This window comes from Xyrauchen texanus, chromosome 4, assembly GCF_025860055.1.
Source record: "Xyrauchen texanus isolate HMW12.3.18 chromosome 4, RBS_HiC_50CHRs, whole genome shotgun sequence".
NCBI lineage: Eukaryota > Metazoa > Chordata > Actinopteri > Cypriniformes > Catostomidae > Xyrauchen > Xyrauchen texanus.
Window position 1 is genome coordinate 52,169,715 of NC_068279.1, and position 16,197 is coordinate 52,185,911.

A 16,197-nucleotide genomic window follows, 5' to 3' on the forward strand; every position below is an offset into this window, starting at 1 on the left:
TCACTCCCATTCACCGCTGTCGAAGTTTATCCTGCAATTGTTTACTTCCGCGTTCCAAAACCCGGAGTGTAAAAATGGTCTATTGTTTTTAAGGAGTGTATGGCAGGTATGGGCTGAAATATGTGCCACCAGAAACTGAATTTGTACCATTTATATTTGAATTTGAATGGCTAAACTTGAATAATTGCATTGAAAAACTGAATTTGAATCACATAATTTGAAATTGTATTGTTTAATTAAAATTGAATTTATTCAAAAACTGAATCTGAATTGTATCATTTGAAATTGAATTTATTCGTTTGGAACTGAAGTCCAATAAAATTTGATCCTCACTGAAAATTAAACTCTCTATATATCTTCACATTCACTTCTCACAATTCAGATTCAGTTCTCAAATTCAATTTCAAGTTACTGAAACAGACATCCGGGTAGTTGGAGGATGAAGGAAGAGCAATCGAGCGCAGATCGATAGATAGCGTTCATTGGCGCACAGGACTCCTCTTGGGCCAATCAGCACCAATGTTTTTGAGCACAGTACGTTACCCGCCATGACGATTATTAGACGATCAAAGGTCTCATATAATATTAAATTATATAATTATAGGTCAAATATTATTTACATATTGTTAGTAAGTAATACAACAAAGCACGACGTATTACATAACTACAAATCACCGCTAGAGCTTTCCAATATGCGTGCCACTGAGTGACGCTCTGTACATCCGGGTCAGAGAGCACCTGTCCATCAAAAGCTCACTATCCAATCAGAGTAGATCACTGTTAAGCCCACCCCCACGAGAGGTTTGTCTCAAAACAGCAAACTAAAAACTGCTAAGCGTAAGCTTAAATCTGTGGCAATGTATTCAGAATCCACGATTTGCTAAAACGAATCTTTGAAAAACATTAACAAAAAATGCAGCATATTTGAAGAGCCTTTTAAATTGCATGCGACTGAGTTCATTTTTTTCATTTTAATTGTGTTTTTCTTCTTTTGTAATGGAATATTTTTGATAGTTTCTGAAAAAGTTACGCTCAGTTTTATAAAGTTACGCTCAGTTTTATAAAGTTACATTCATTATTATTGTCACAATCGTAATTCCATAGTTTCATGGCGGTAACGTACTGTGCTCAAAAACATTGGTGCTGATTGGCCCAAGAAGAGTCCTGTGCGCCAATGAACGCTATCTATCGATCTGCGCCGATTGCTCTTCCTTCATCCTCCAACTACCCGGATGTCTGTTTCAGTAACTTGAAATTGAATTTGAGAACTGAATCTGAATTGTGAGAAGTGAATGTGAAGATATATAGAGAGTTTAATTTTCAGTGAGGATCAAATTTTATTGGACTTCAGTTCCAAACGAATAAATTCAATTTCAAATGATACAATTCAGATTCAGTTTTTGAATAAATTCAATTTTAATTAAACAATACAATTTCAAATTATGTGATTCAAATTCAGTTTTTCAATGCAATTATTCAAGTTTAGCCATTCAAATTCAAATATAAATGGTTCAAATTCAGTTTCTGGTGGCACATATTTCAGCCCATAGGCAGGTCGGATGATTCAAAACATCTGATGTACCAAGTGAAATGTAGTTCTTTACCATGTATTCCGTATCAAACAACATTTTTAAACAGTGAAGTTGAGAACACAGATGGATAGATTCAATGGAAGCATATACCATCGATGAACAACCTCAGTAGCTCAGAGTAGGACTGTCTTTAAAGTTTTATAAGTAATGGTTGAAAATCAATTAGTCTATGAGATAAAGTAATGGGATTTTCAGTTCGGAACCAGACTGGTGCACCGTTCCTAGAATAGAAAGTAATGCAATACCACCACCTTGTGGGCTACTTGTAAAATATCTTACTCACAAGTCCCCGGCTGAGCACTGCTATGTTGGAGTTTACCCCAGTGGACAAGAGGGTCACCTCCCTACGGGTTGTGGGTGGGGGGGGGGGGGGATCTCTGACTGTTGTCTGTGCATATGCACTGAACAGCAGTTCAGAGTATTCTGCATTCTTGGAGACCCTGAATGGAGTCCTGAATAGGGCCCCAGTAGGGGACTCCGTAGTGATGTTGGGTGACTTCAACGCGCACATGGGAAATGACAGGGACACCGGGAAAGGCTTGATTTGGAGGAACGGCCTCCCCGATCTGAACCCGAGTGGAAGTTTGTTATTAGACTTCTGTGCTAGACATGGTTTATTTATAACAAACAACATGTTTGAACATAAGGATGCTCATAAGTTTACGTGGTACCAGAGCACCCTAGGCTGAAGGTCGATGATCGATTTTGTAATCGTGTCATCGGATCTGAGGCCATATGTTTTGGACACTCGGGTTAAGAGAACGGCGGAGCTGTCAATCGATCACCATCTGGTGGTGAGTTGGGTCAGGGGGTGGGGGAAAGACCTGGGAAGCCCAAGCGAGTAGTGCGGGTGAACTGGGAACATTTGGAGGAGGCCACTGTCCGCGAGATCTTCAACTCACACCTCCGGCAGAGCTTTTCAGGCATCCCTGCGGAGGTTGGGGACATTGAACTGGAGTGGGCAATGTTCAAAGCTTCCATTGCCGAAGCCACGGTGGAGAGCTGCGGCCTCAAGGTTTTAGGTGCCCGCAAGAGGTGGTAACCCTCGAACACCGTGGTTGGCACTGGTGGTCAGGGAAGCCGTCAGAAAGAGGCCTTACGGATTTGTTGTCCCGGAGGTCTCCGGAGGTAGTTGCAAGGTACCGACAGGCCCGAAGGGCTGCAGCCTCTGCCATGATGGAGGAAAAGGAGTGGGTGTGGGAAAAGTTCAGAGAAGCCATGGAGAAGGACTTTCAAAGTGCTTCTGGAAAACCGTCCGCCACCTTAGGAGGGTGAAACGGGGAACCATCCAAGCTGTATATAGCAAAGATGGGACTCTGTTGACTTCAACCAAAGAGGTTATTGGGAGGTGGAAGGAACACTTTGAAGAACTCCTAAATCCCAACACACCCTCTATGCTATAGGCAGAGCCGGAGGCTGATGGGGGATCAGATTTCCCTGGGGGAGGTCACTGAGGTAGTCAAACAACTCCGCGATTGGCAAAGCCCTGGATGAGATCTGACCAGAAATGCTGAAAGCTTTGAATGTGTAGGGGGTGTCATGGATGAAAAGGGGGATCAGAGAGTGTGTGCCAACTACAGGGGTATCATACTTCTCAGCCTCCCTTGTAAAGTTTACTCCAAAGTGCTGGAGATGATGGTTTGATCGATTGTCCCTCTTCAATCCGAGGTTCGACAATAGTTTCCGTCCTGGCCGTGAAACGACGGACCAGATCTTTACTCTCGCAAGGATCCATGAGGGGTCCTGTTAATATGCCCATCTGGTCTACATGTGTTTTGTGGATCTGGAGAAGGCGTATGACTGGGTCCCCCAGGAGAGACTGTGGGAGGTGCTGTGGGAGTATGGGGTGGGGGGGGTCCCCCTTCTTAGGGTGATCCAATCCCTGTATATCCAAAGCGAGAGCTGTGTCCGGGTCCTCGGCAGAAGTCGAGTTTGTTCCATGTGGGGGCTGGTCTCCGCCTGGGCTGCGCTTTGTCAAAATCCTGTTTCTGATATTCATGGATAGGATATCGAGTTGGAGTGGGGAAGGTGTGCTCATCGCTGCTTTTTGCAGATGATGTAGTATTCATGTCATCATCGGTCCGTGACCTTCAGCTCTCACTGGATCACTTGGCAGTCGAGTGTGAAGCGGCTGGGATGTGGATTAGCAGCTCTAAATCTGAGGCCATGGTTCTCAGCAGGAACCCGATGGAGTGCGTACTCTGGGTAGGGAAGGAGTTATTGCCCCAAGTGAAGGAGTTCAAGGACCTCGGGGTCTTGTTCACGAGTGAGGGGACAATGGAGCGGGAGGTTGGCCGGATAATTGGGGCATCGAGGTATTGTACTCTCTCTATTGCACCGTTGTCAGGAAAAGAAAGCTTAGCGAGAAGGCAAAGCTCTCGATCTACCGGTCAATTTTTGTTCCTACCCTCACCTATGGTCATGAAGGCTGGGTCATGACCGAAAGAACTAGGTCGCGAGTACATGCGGCCGAAATGGGCTTCCTCAGAAGGGTGGCGGGCTTCTCCCTTAGAGATAGGGTGATTAGCTCAGTCATCCGTGAGGAGCTCGGAGTAGAGCCACTGCTCCTTTGCATCGAAAGGAGTCAGTTGAGGTGGTTTGGGCATCTGGTAAGGAAGCCCCCAGGGCGCCTCCCTAGGGAGGTGTTTCAGGCACGTTCAGCTGGGAGGAGGCCTCGGGGAAGACCCAAGACTAGGTGGAGAGATTACTTCTCCACACTAGCCTGGGAATGCCTCTGGGTCCCCCAGTCAGAGATGCTTAATGTGGCTCGGTATAGGGAAGTTTGGGGCCCCCTGCTGGAGCTGCTGTCCCCGCGACCCGACTTCGGATAAGCGGTTGAAGATGGATGGAGGGTTACAAATTAAAATACAAACTTTTTGTTTGTAGAGTCATCTCTATGATATATCTATTTTTAACCATTTAATACACAGCTTATGAAACAATATAACAGTGAAGTACACACTTATAGCTACTTCAATTATTGTGTGGGTATGATCCAAGATGGCTGCGCGGTAGCACGCAGAGGCCACTCCGGATCCAAAATGGTGCTATTTTTGTCACTTAGCCCGACTTTTACAGCACATTGACATCGGAGAAACCGGTTTTCGTGTCTACCATCTCTAAAATATGAGATTCATGCAACAACTAAGCTGCAAACTCGGCTTGCTCCAGTCGTTGGCGTCACCTGATGCCGGTGACCGGGGGAGGGGACGTCGTAAGCGGTGTGCGAGGAAGCGAAAGTGTGGCAAGAGGGCGGCGGTCTTGTTTTGTCTAAAAACAAACCCTTGCCGGCCGGCTCTCCCGTCTATCCTGCTCTAAAATGTTTGCTCCCTGGACAATAAACTGGATAAACATCCGACTCCAGCAGACTACGCAGCGTGAGCTTAGAGACTGCTGCGTCTATATTTTCACGGAGACGTGGCTCAGCGATAGAGTTCCAGACGCTGCCATTCAGCTAGACAGTTTCGCCTCGTTTCGTGCCGACAGAAATGCAGCTCTGTGCTGTAAGACTCACGGTGGTGGCTTGTGTGTTTACATCAACACGGAATTGTGCAATAACTCTATGCTAGTCTCTAGTTATGCTAGTCTCTAGTTACTGCTCATCGCTGGTGGAGCTTGTGACTGGTAGATGCAGACCTTTATATTTACCACAGGAATTCACCACTGTTATCATATCCGGAGTTTACATTTACCCAAGTGCTAATGCTAAGGAAGCGCTCAGTGAACTGTAATGGGCTATTAGTGAACTGCAGAATGTTCCCCCTGACAGACTGTTTATAGTCGCCAGAGATTTAACCATGATTTAACCTAAAGACAGTGCTCCCTAAATTCCATCAGTACGTGGACTTTGCAACGAGAGGGGCGAACACGCTTGATCTTATTTACACAAACATCCCAGGCGCGTACCGAGCGGAGCCCCGCCCCCACCTCGTCTACTCAGACAACATCTCTGTTATGCTAATTCATCATACAGACCGCTCGTCAGACACACAAAACCGCCCCAGAAGCAGGTGAAAACCTGGCCAGCAGGAGCCATCTCTGCACTTCAGGACTGTTTTGAGTGTACTGACTGGCACATGTTCAGGGAGGCTGCAACATATGGCGACTCTACCAACTTGGACGAAAACACAGCATCAGTGACCAGCTACATCAGCAAGTGCATTGATGATGTCACCTTCTCCAAGACCATCACCACATGCTCCAACCAGAAGCCGTGGATGACTGAGGACCCGAGACTCCGCCTTTAGAGCAGGCGACAAGGCTGCCCTAATAACAGCGAGGGCCAAACTGTCCCGGGCCATCAGAGAGGCAAAGCGCGCACACTCCCAGAGAATCCACAGTCACTTCCAGGACAGCAGCGACACGTGGCACATGTGGCAGGGCATCCAGGCCATCACCAACTACAGGACAACATCAGTTGCATTTGACAAAGATGCCTCCCTTCCAGATGCGCTGAACGACTTCTACGCTTGGTTTGAGGCGCAGAATGACGTGGTGGCGAGGAAGACCACCCCTCCTCCCAACGACCAGGTGCTCTGTCTTACCATGGCTGATGTGAGGAAAACCCTACGTAGAGTCAACCCACGGATGGCTGTTGGACCAGACAACATTCCTGGCAGGGTGCTCAGAGGATGTGCAGACCAGCTGGAAGATATTCTTACCGACATCTTCAACATCTCTTTGAGCAGCGCCGTCGTTCCAACGTGCTTCAAGGACACCACCATCATCCCTCTGCCAAAGAAGTCTTCGGTGTCCTGCCTCAACAAGTACCGTCCCATCGCACTCACACCCATCATCATGAAGTGCTTCGAGAGGCTCGTCATGAGGCACATTAAGACCCAGCTGCTCCCCTCACTAGACCCACTACTGTTTGCGTATCATCCCAACCGCTCAACAGACGACGCCATTGCCACCGCCTCCATCTGGCCCTCACCCACCTAGATAAAAAGGACACATATACTCAAATGCTGTTCATAGACTTCAGCTCAGCATTCAACACAATCATTCCTCAGCACCTGATTGGAAAGCTGAACCTGCTGGGCCTGGACACCTCCCTCTGCATCTGGATCCTGGACTTCCTGACTGAGAGACCTCAGTCAGTCTGGATCGGGAACAGCATCTCCACCACCTCCACAATGAGCACTGGGGCCCCACAGGGCTGTGTGCTCAGTCCACTGCTGTTCACTCTGCTGACTCACGACTGTGCAGCAATGCACAGCTCGAACCACATCATCAAGTTGACCGTGGTGGGTCTCATCAGCAAGAACCACGAGTCAGCATACAGAGAGGAGGTGCAGCGGCTAACGGACTTACGAATTTATGGAACTGTTCTGTACTGTTTGCATGTGCACTTTATATAGGTATGTTATTTAGTCTGTGTAGTCTCATGTGGTTCTGTGTTTGTCCTATGTTGTTTTATGTAGCACCATGGTCCTGGAGGAACTTTCTCTCTTTTCACTGTGTACTGTACTAACTGTATATGGTTGAACGATATTAAAAACCACTTGACTTGACACCATGCGAGGTTCGGACGTGTGAACGGCGTGCTCTGTGCACTTTGCTAGTTTTGATACTTTTTGTGTCATTAACCGGTGAGATTCGATACACCCTGATCCATAACTGTTTTAGGAAGACAATATGTCAAAGATTTCAAAATCCTCGGGCTCTGGAGACAATAAAAGACACTTATGTGAAAGGATCCCGGCTCAGCGATCTGGTGAGGGAGACAAGTCTGATCAATTCTGCCAAAATTTCAGATATCATCCGATAAAGATCTAGTGTTATGCGAATCCAGGAGTAAAGGAAGGCTTTCTTGGAAGAACTTCTGCATTTTCTTGTTCCCAGACTTTGCAAATTCGACAAGAGAGAAACACGATTGATTCAAGGAATGCAAGATACCTTACATCAACAGAAATTCGCTTTTGCACTGATGTTCCCAGACAAATTGAGAATAGATACTAAGGATGGCCGTAAAGTATTAACATGTCCTCAGCAAGCAGTGTCCTTCATAAAGTCAATGGACTGAGTAAGTTTTGTGGGTCTCATGTTGCAGCCAAGTGAACCGACTCCCTGAACATCCACTTGATTGTCTGAGGAAGCTGAGCACCTTTTTTGTTTCTTTTTGTGCTGGTTCCGCCTATCGGCTGGAGTTTGTTTTGTGGAATAACACCCCTTCGGGACAGTTTGTGGATGTATCTGCACGTTCTCTATGCTTATGCCTCTTATTGGTTGGAGTTTGTTTTGTGGAGTATTTCTTGCAGGACAATGGTGTGATTGGGCTATTTGTTGCACTCATGTAGCAGTTGAATGGGACGGCTCACTGAAAACTTGTTTGACGGTCCAAGGAATATGCCTTATTAAATTGTATTTATTGTATTTTTTTTGTGCTGGTTCTGCTAGAGGCTGGGGTTTGTTTTGTGGAGGAACACACCTTCGGGACAGTTATGTGGATGAATCAACGTGTTGTTTGTACTTGTTCCGCCTATTGGCTGGAGTTTGTTTATTAGATAGATTATCTTCTGTTGTGTAATTCTGTTTTACACATTTTTGTATAGAAACACCGGACTTGTGCAATCAGATGACAAAGTTGTCAAGGGGGCTCTCAAAGGCATACATGGACTGTTTGAGTTTAGAGGGATGGATGCCGATTGGGGCTGTCGTGCGCAGGGTTAATGCACACGTGTAAAGCAGTTCAATGGAAAGGAGGTGAGAACCGGCTTGACAATATAAATAATATTTTTAATAAATAACTAAAACCAAAAATACACAAACACACAAACACATACATAGGAAGGACAGCTGCCCGTAAACGTTCTCTCTCTGTGTTGCACCACCATCCGCAGTCTGCCTTTATCCCTCTCGGAGGCTTGATTATCCTGATAAGGGGCCGGGTGTGTAAAATCACGACCTGGCCCCGCCCTCCGCCCTATCATAACACGTTTTTCTTTTTTCTGTTTGTTTGGTTTGTGAGGAAGTTTGGGGTTTGATTGTTGCACTAATGTGGAATGTGGTCTTTTTTATTTTTGACACAATCTATTTTCTAAAATATCAAATGTTAATATGCGTGGATTGTCTCTCTCCACGTGAAATGTGAATGGGTTAGGGCAACCTATTAAAAGAAGGAAAGTTATTTATCTTCTTAAATGTAAGAAATATGATAAAAGTGCATCTTCCCCTGCAGGAAGCTGAAAAATTTGGGAAGATATAGGGTGGACATGTTTTCTTTAGTGCTGGGTTAAGTTACAGCAGGGGAGTCATTACACTGATAAGTAAGCATCTACAATTCAAATGGTTTAAACAGATTAAAGATAAATTAGGAAGAGTCATTATTGTTTTGGCAGAAATTCAGGGGCAAATGTTGATATTATCTTACATAATAAGCTAATATTTACTTACCTAACGCTGGTGATCAGGGCTTTTTTATAGATCTTGAAGGGATGCTCAAGCCGCTGGCACTCCTTATGATATAATATTGGGAGGAGAATTTAAACTTTTGATGGACTCAGTCCTTGATCATAGTGAAGCAAATGTGTCTAAGCCCCCTAGAGCAACATTGATGCTTAAAAATGATAGATATTTGGAGACTTTTGAACCCATCTGGTAGGGACTATAAATTATTTTTATCAGTCAGATTTTTTAAGTACCTCATTGAATCTGTTGTTGATTGCTCAATTGGAAACATCTTAGTCTCAGATCATGCCCTGGTGAGTTAAGAGATGTTGCCACATATGGAGAAAAATAAATCACTTGTGAAATGGCGCTTTAATGTATCCCTTTTGCATAATCCTTAATTCCAACAAATGTTAAACTTTGAAATCAGTGTTTATATGGAGAACAACTGGTCCTTGGTATCCTCTGTGGGCGTGGCTTGGGAGGCACTTAAGGTGGTTATTAGATGTCAGATCATACAGTATGCCTCATTCACTAAAAAGTCCAAAGCATGAGAACTCGTGGAGATGGAAGGGAATATTAAAAGTGCAGAAGCAAGGGGCCTGGGTAGCTCAACGAGTAAAGACATTGACTACCACACCTGGAGTTGCGAATATGAATCCAGGGCATGCTGAGTGACTCCAGCCAGGTCTCCTAAGCAACCAAATTGGCCTGGTTGCTAGGGAGGGTAGGGTCACATGGGGTAACCTCCTCGTGGTCACTATAATGTGGTATAAACGCTCTCGGTGGGGCATGTGGTGAGATGAGTGGGGATGCTGCGGAAAATAGCGTGAAGCCTCCACACGTGCTATATCTCGGCAGTAACGTGCTCAACAAGCCACGTGATAAGGTGGTCTCAGATGCGGAAACAACTGGGATTCATCCTCCGCCACCCAGATTAAGGCGAGCCACTATGCCACCACGAGGATATGGAGTGCATTGGGAATTGGGCATTCCAAATTGGGAAGAAAAAGGGGAGAAAAAATGGATAAATAAAAGAGTGCCAAGGCAGAGCTGAAGCGCAGAATATTGTCTGATGGCCTCAAGAATTTACCAGATTGAAATACAGATATAATACTATTTTGTCATTTTTATAATTGGCCATAAGTATCAAGTCAGGTCTGCAGTCACTGTCTCATCCGGATACTCACGAGTGGAGAAAGAAGTGACACACACCCCAGAGCATATCAGATCATTCTCCAAAGTTTATTGCCCAGCTCATCATTATATGGTCCAGCAAAAGAACATTCCACTAGACCCACCAATGAAATAGTTCTTTACCCTTTATGGGGGTGACATATATGTATTAGCTACGTGTGAAACGTGAGAGTACTGACACAGGAAATACATTCCTATAGACACATCCTCTTGCAAGAACAGGGCCAGTTGCAACTGTGTTTTGTGATGACACAGCAAGCTACATCAACAAGAGAAGTTGTTGAGAGGCCTTTATTATTTTATATTGCCCACTTTGATCCTGAAAGGATCATGTAGCCTCTCAACCAACTTCAGTATCAGGTATACGTACAGTACATAGTGGAGCATGGTAATTTTATGCCTGTTTATCACCACATTCAACTTTTGCATTAGTAATTGTAGCAAACATGGGCCTAATAGAAACATAAGCAGAATACATTATTTCTAGGAATTGGAATTACACTTCCTTGCTGTTGTGTTGATGCTGAACGGGTGTAGGCAAGCACGACCCCCTGCCATATAGGAACATTTTCATGTTGACTGTTCCGGGTCCCTCTGCAGGTCCTCCTGATTCGCAGATTCCTGGTTAGGCACTGGCGCTGTGTGTTCAGCTCCTCCAGTGCTTTCACCATTCACCCTTGAATCAGTAAGGCCCCCCTCTGGTGCAGGCTTCACGCGGCTTGTGTGGATTGCACTGCGGTTGAAGGTCAGTCAGCACCCCGTTCTGGTCATCGGCAGTACAGTAATTGGGCCCAAATACTTTGGTTCACCTAACTTCGTAGGTTTCAAACACTTCACCAGAACCTGCTGATTTGGAATAAATGGATGAGTAGGGCTTCCTGCAGGCAGAGGGAGAGTGAGAGAGACAATGACATTTATGCCATTTAATGTCTTAATGAGGGAATCCACATATTCTGCAATTACCACCTCTGTGTCACCTGTGGAGAGAGAGCCAGTACAGCCTTTGACCCAAGGGGTCGGGAAAGGCCTACCCATTAGTATTTCAAATGGAAAGAGTTTAATAACAGAGGATGGTGACATTTTGAGTTCAGTCAGCACAGCCGGTTTCGGTTTAGGCTTTGTTTAAGCATTCTTTTAATAATCTATTTGTCTGTTCTACCACACCTGCTGACTGGGTGATACGATATGTTGAAATGCCAATTTATGTTCAATTCCTTCGAGTAGTTGCGTAACTTTGGAAGCTAACAGAGTGCCATTGTCACTTTCAATAATGGTTGGAATGCCGAATCTCGAAAATCTATTTGCAGGTGTTGGAACGGCAGTTTCGGGTGTGGTAATGAGTCGTGCTCATGAGTCCAGGATTAATTTGACTGCATTTCATACCCCATTTATACAATAAGTTTGATTTATTGACTGGATTTTTCTTTTGAAACGTGCGAAATACTGTGATAATGTCTAGAGAAAATTACTATTGTGGTCTTAGGCAGAGCCAGACACCCTTGTTTTTCTATTTACAAATTAGTCTGGTCTGGTTTCACTTCATTTGAGGCCCAATGTTGAATGTCAGATTCAGATGGATTTGCCTTTAATAATTTTATGCCAATGTCTCTTACCAGGGTTGATTATATCATGGAAAAAGTCTCTTCAGCTTGATTCAGGTCTGGGCTTACCAAAACTTCCTTTGCAGCCCACTTTGCTACTTATCAGCATACTTGGAGTCTGTATATTGATTGATTTGCCTTTAGCCAATTGGCATGCTCTGATCAACGCAAACAAATCAGCAGCTTGTGCAGATTTATATGGGAGCGAATAAGCTTTGATAATTTGATTCGGGAGTTCCGTTACATCATAACCAAACCAGTATACAGAATAATTTGGCTTGGAACAGGACCTGTCAAGTCAATATAACAATTGTCCCCCTCCTCCAGGGTGGATGATGAAACATCTGGCCTGCATAAAGTACATGTTTTCAGGTGATCGATGCAATCATGTGAATCGTTGTAAAATTCACCTTTAGTTAGTAATTTGTGTAATGATAAAGTCTGGGCTTGTACAACGGAGGTTGGTTTAATGGTCAGATTAGCAGTAGCCAATAAAATAGCTTCATACCCCGATCAACGTTGTGCTGTCATGTGTTGTGTGGTAATGTTGTGCATGATTGCACGTACCTAGTGAGAGGTGTGCACAACTAATGGATGTGAGAGTACAATGCATTCTGCATGTTGTACCATCAACGCCGCAGCAGTCACTGCTCGCAAACATGCAGGGAGGCCTTTGGCGACTGCATCTAAAATTTTTGACAAGTACACCACTGGTCTATATGTTCCACCAAGGGACTGAGCGAGGATCGCTGCTGCTGTGCCTGCCGCCTCATGCACGTAGAGATGAAAGGGTTCACCATAATTTGGTAGCCATATCCATTTCAGCAGTTCACTTGATAGGTTCTTCAGCCCATGAGAGTGTTGCTTCTCTTAGGATTTTGTGGTATTAAGAGCAGTTTGGCACCCATGCTCGACAATAGTTCACTAAACCCAAGAAGCTTTGCATTTGAGTCTTTGTTTTAGGGTGTTGGAAGGTGATAATCGTCTTCACACTGTCTGTGGAAAGACGAACTGTTCCTCTCTTTCACATGTCCCAGATTGTTTCAGTTTCACCCATTGCAGATTTCTTTTGATGCCTTGAAGCCAGCTTTCACTAATACATTGCACACAATAGTAAAGCAGCTGTGCATGACTCAACGTTCAGGCCGCAAACCAGGATGTCGTCAGCATATTGCAATAGACAGGTTCGTGGTGGCAGCTTGGTGTCCTTCAAAGTAGCGTGCACTACAGCAGAGAACACAGCAGGTGAGTCTCTAAATTTCTGGGGCATTCTGGTACTGTTGGCCTCCATATGTGAATGTGAACAGGGGCTGCGTAACAGGCACGACTGGCACACTGAAGAAGGCAGAACACAATCAATAACAGTAAAATGAGTGTGGTCTGCTGGAATTGAGTTAAATGGTAGTGCACATCCGGCACCACTGGTGACAAAGGAACAATTAAATCATTAATTTTCCTCAAATCTTGTGTTAAACGCCATATACCATTAGCTTTCCTCACAGGATTAATTGGTGTTTTATATGGTGAGTGAATGGGTTTCAAAATACCTTGTTTCAGACACTGTACTATTGGACCAATACCCTCCTCTTTTGACAGAGGATACTGTTTGCAGTATACTGGCAAGTTAGAGTGGAGTTTGGCAACATATGGTCTTATGTCAGTGAGGCCCGCCTCATTGTGGGCGGCCCACGGCGCTGGGTCAACTTTGAGCATTTCCTGTTTTGCAGCAGAAGTGTTGACAGACGTTGAGCTGCAAACTTCTCCACAATGTCCCACACAGACTGACAATATACTGAGGGAAACAGTAATTGTAGTGAGTTAGAATCAAAAGTTATTTTTGCCCCAAATGTATGCATCGGATCACGACCCAGTAGGCAGAACAGAGAGTCAGGCAAAATCGCAAAATCATGCATTTTAAACAAGTTTGGGTTATGTGGAGATCTTACAGGTAATTTTGGTGTCATATGACACTTAATGGGAACGCCATTAATTCCCACAGAGTTAAGAGTGCATCCCGTAATAGCGCCCTCATAGCAATGCACTGTTAATGAACTTTTAGATGCACCAGTATCGATGATAAAGGTATATTGTTTATATATGGTAATTCTTTGCATATAGCCAGTGTCTCTGACAATGTTAGTGGAATGATTTTATATCCGTCTGGGCACTAGGTAAAAGGAAATGCAGCTGTTGTACCTTCGCTCGTATCTTTCTTTGACACTGAATCAGATACGGCCGCGGCTGCAGTGATTGAGTTGCCTTTAAATTGTGTTAAGTCGGGATATAATAGTGCGCATGTTGTCGTTGGGGTGTTGTTAAGGCTCTGTTCATGACAATATAATATTTAATCGGTTGTTCTGACACAGAGACCGCTGCATGCATTTGATTAGCCTCTTTTCGTTCAAGATCTTTGTCTCAGAATGGTTTAATTTTTTTACACACCTTGGATGACTCTTTCATGTATTTATAATCACACTGAGGGTCCCCCCATCCTCTTTAAACCATAGATTTATATATCGCTCCTGAATCGATCACTAAATGAGCCATCTCTAGGATTTGGATCTAATTATGTTTTTAGTTTTTTTTCTTTCTTTCTCTGACCACCCAGCCAAATTGCTGATATACAGCTCAGTATTATAACCTTGATTATTGCAAAACATCCATTGTTTTGGTGTTTCCTCCGATAGAGGACGGCTTATCTCCTGTCCCATTATGAGTATTAACCTCAGTATGAGTATTCAGGTATATAATGGTTAGTCAAGAGAAATTAAGCAAGTTAGTAAAATGCTAAAATGCTAGAAAACAGGACGGCAGACCAATATCTACATTTTTGTACCCAGCTCAATTTCAACTATAGTCAGCTTTTGATGTGTAAAACCTCCTTCCTATTTATCTTTCAAAATAAGGCTTCCCTGACTATATTTGCACTTGAGATTAAGATGATCCTACAGGGACAACTGTGTTTTGTGATGACACAGCAAGCTACATCAACAAGAGAAGTTGTTGAGAGGCCTTTATTATTGGAATAAAGGCCCCTTTATACATGGAAGGTGGAGTTTTGTCTATTCAGGGCAAGATTGTCATACTTTGAGTCGGGGGACAAAGCAGGGAAGCTTTTGGCTAGATATATAAAGCAGAGTGAAATCTGCTGGTGGTAAAGTAGTTAGTAGTTACTAGTTATATTTATTGATATAAATAATGCTTTTAAATAATTCTATCTTGTTGTATATAGTTCCATGTCTTCGACTACTGATGAAGATATTAGAAACTTTGTGGAACCATTAGAACTCCCTAAACTGACGACTGAGCAAAATATTCTCTTGATTCTGAGATAACCTTGGAGGAGATTGACGAGGTAATTAAGGCCTTGCCTACAGGCAATGCTCTGGGGCCAGACTGCTTTGCCGCTGAATTTTTAGATATTATGCTACAGAACTGGCTCCACTTTTGTTAGAAGTTTATATGGAATCATTAAAGAAATTACAATTCCAAGCCCTAGTGACAGTTCTATCAACTGGCCTGAATCTCTTTGATACTGGCCCCAGGCCATCTGGCAGTCAGTTTTGTTGAGCCCTAAAAGTGAATGTTGAACATTTCACAATGCAAGTTAATAGTCTCCTTTATTTTAACTTATATAGCTTGAGGGCAAAGACATACCTTTTCACTGAGAATGAAGTGCATCCACCCTCCCTAATGCAACATGACCTTTGCACAAATCCTGTTGCACAAGTAAACTTAACCCTTGCTTCCAAAATCATACTCCACCATGTTTTTGGTTCTTTATTTGTTTTTTGCTCATGCTGGAAAAATGTTGGTGATGCCAGGCGAGTACAGCCACTGGCACAATCATCGATCAACAATCAAAACAACAATCTTGTTGATCGGAACCACAGCATGACAGTTCTGGTTAGTTTTTCCTCCCCTTCTGTACCGTTCACATGGAAGGAGTGTTTCATTTTTTATTTTCTTTTAAGTAAATAAAAAGAAAGAAGAGTCAGAGGCTTTGTGGATTGTCTTTATCAATCTCTGGATGAATGACACAGCCAACAAATATGAGAGAATCTTCTTGTTCTGGTAAATGTTGTCCAACTTCAAAGTGCTTGCTTTTGATGTATGCAAGGGCATGGTTCACAATGAGGAACTATTGCACAAAGTTAAGGAATCTAATTATGATATGATTTTATCTGATCTGATGATGCCGTACGCTGATTTGATGGTGGAGATTCTTAATACGCTGCACTTTACCTTTGCGTATAGTTTTGAGCAGATTTGTGGACAGCTGCCCACGCCACCGTCTTATTTTCCTGTGGTCGGTATGAATGACCACCCCACTTACCACATGAACTTCCTAGAGAGAGTAGAAATCATGCTCCTCAACATCCTACATACAACTATATTTCAGTTAAACACAAAGATTA

The 16,197-nt window shown here is 43.8% G+C and overlaps 1 pseudogene; it reads left to right on the forward strand.

The window, feature by feature from the left end:
* The window catches only part of LOC127641703 (UDP-glucuronosyltransferase 2B18-like), a 98,113-nt pseudogene that overhangs the window by 23,057 nt on the left and 58,859 nt on the right, over window positions 1–16,197 (forward strand).